This window comes from Penaeus monodon, chromosome 9 (assembly GCF_015228065.2).
Source record: "Penaeus monodon isolate SGIC_2016 chromosome 9, NSTDA_Pmon_1, whole genome shotgun sequence".
In the NCBI taxonomy this organism is placed as follows: domain Eukaryota; kingdom Metazoa; phylum Arthropoda; class Malacostraca; order Decapoda; family Penaeidae; genus Penaeus; species Penaeus monodon.
Window position 1 is genome coordinate 9,210,085 of NC_051394.1, and position 2,500 is coordinate 9,212,584.

The 2,500-nt window shown below is 35.5% G+C and overlaps 1 protein-coding gene across 1 annotated transcript in view; it reads right to left on the reverse strand.

Annotated features, from left to right (window-relative positions):
• The window catches only part of LOC119576933 (cell wall protein DAN4-like), a 63,352-nt gene that overhangs the window by 54,057 nt on the left and 6,795 nt on the right, over positions 1-2,500 (reverse strand). The window lies entirely within an intron of this gene.

The window sequence follows — 2,500 nt, forward strand, 5'->3', positions numbered from 1 at the left end:
TATATCATATATATATGTATGTATATATATATATATATATATATATATATATATATATAATATATATATATATATATATATATCATCAGCCTGAATCAGTCCACTGCAGGACACAGGCCTCTCCCAGTCTTTTCCAACTTTGTCTGTCTTACGTTTTTTGTTTCCAGCCCCAAAATTTCGTTATTTCGTCACGCCTTCTTGTCGTTGTTCTGGCCCTTGGCCTCTTCATATAATCTATAACCCAGTCTGTTATTTTCTTTGTCCATCTCTCGTCCTGTCTGCGACATATATAACCTGCCCATTGTCATTTTTTCTTTTTGAAGCTTACAAGGGCACTTGTTAGTTTCCTTTCCAGTAATTTGGTTGTAGTCCATGTTTCTGATCCATAGGTCATAAATGGGAAGACACAGTGGTTAAAGTCTTTTCTTTTTAAACATAATTGCAAGGAGCCTCTTAGTATGCCACTGTGTCTGCCGAAGGCGCTCCAGCCTAGACTGATGTGTCGCTTAATTTCCTCTCCGCTAGTTGTGTTTGTCTGTACAATTTGTCCTAAGTATATATATTGTACATGCATCTGTTCAAATTGAGCTCTACAGTTGAACATAATCTTAGTCTTTTCTTGTTCATCCTAAGTCCGACTTTCAGACTTTCTCTATTCAGATCGTTTATTAGTTGCTGCATTCTGAAGAGAGCAATATCATTTGCAAACCTTTGTTTAGGTATTCGTCTCCTATTTTGATATCTTTCCATTCCATTCTAGCTTCCTGAATATTTCCTCAAGGCAGGCTTGTAAACAGTTATGGTAAGATGGTATCGCCCTGTATAAACACCTTTTTTAATTGGTATTTTATCGTTTCCGTGTGGAGCTTAATGGTTGCGGTCCCATATTCGTATATATATCTTCCAATGTTTTACACTATACCTCTTCTATCCCCTGTCTTAGAATAGCTTCTAGTACTGCTGGTATTTGTACTGAGTCAATTCCTTTTCGTAATCGATGAATGGGGTTTCCTATATTCGTTTATTTTTTCTCTTATTGGGTGAGTCTGTTGTTGAGAATTCATAGCCGGAAGCCTGCCTGTTCTCTATGCTGGTTAGAATCCAGATTGTCAGAGATGCGAGTTGTGATTAGTTTTGTGAACAATTTGTAAGTAACTGGAAGGAGGCTTATGTTTTTTTTTTTTTTTTTTTTTTTTTTTTTTTTTTTTTTTTTTTTTTTAGATCTTTTCTCTCCCCTTTTTTTCTGTATCAAAAATAATTGTTGCATCTTCTAGGCTTTTGGAGTTGTTCTGTTGAGAAAGCATTTGTTAAAAAGATTGCTAGTTTCACTGCTTCAATTTCTCCTTCATCTATTATAAGGTCTATACTAAATTCTGTCTTAACCTGGTGTTCTCCCTCTCTTCATGCCTTTAAGCTTTCATTTTATTTCCTCTGTTAGGTTGTTAGGTACGTCTCTAGTTACCGCTTTCGCTTCTATCCATGGCTGTTCATTTGAGGTGTATAGATCCCGGTTTAAAAATCTTCCACTACTCTAATGAATTCATTCTTATTATATGTCACTTCTCCGTCTGGAGTCTTTATCGCATAAACTTGATATCTCCCTATTCTGAGTCTTCTTTTAGCTGTTTTCATGCCGGTACCTGAGATCACTGTTTCATTTATTATTTGAGTATTGAATTTCCGTACATCTTCCCTCTTTTATTGATAGTGTTTGTTAGTTCAGCTACTTTTATCTTGTCCTTGTTTGACGATACTTTCATGATCCTATGTTTTTGCATAAACTCTTTAGTTTCTACTGAGAGCTTGCTGGAGCTTTGCTTGATATTGTTACCGCTTACTTCAAGTACAGCTTCCTTTATATGGCATTGAACTGTTTGTTGATTTGGTCAGTGTTGAGATCTTCGTCGCTGAGAAAAGAACATCTGTTTTGGATGTTAAGATTAAATTCTGTCGCTCTGGTCTTCAAGTTAGCTAAATTTGGCTGCGGTTTTCGTATGAATTTGTTCTTTTCTCTTCTGAGATGTAATCTAATTTGGCCTCTGACCATTCTATTGTCGCTGCCAACATTACTTTATTAATAACTTCCACATTCTTTACTATATCGCGCCTATTTCAAACGATGAAGTAAATTTTTTTTTTTTTTTGTCAGAGGCGAATTCCATGTCCACTTCCGCTTTAGTCTTTTTTAATGATATTGAGTGATCGAGCCTCCGCAAAGTCGACTAGCATTGTCGACACTCATCCTAATGCGTATTCCGTGATTCCCCACTACGACTTCTCTTGAATTTTACCTATTTTGGCATTAGAATCTCCATACTCATTGTGAAATGTTTTTTTTTACTCTCTCGCTAGCTAAATGAAAATCTTCATATTTTTATTTCTTCACTGTAGCTGTTGGTTGGGTCATAGACTAGTAACAGCCTATGTTTAGTTTATTGTTAATAAAGCCACTCTTTCGCTTATACTAAAGAATTCCACGATATTCTTTTCTAAATGTTTG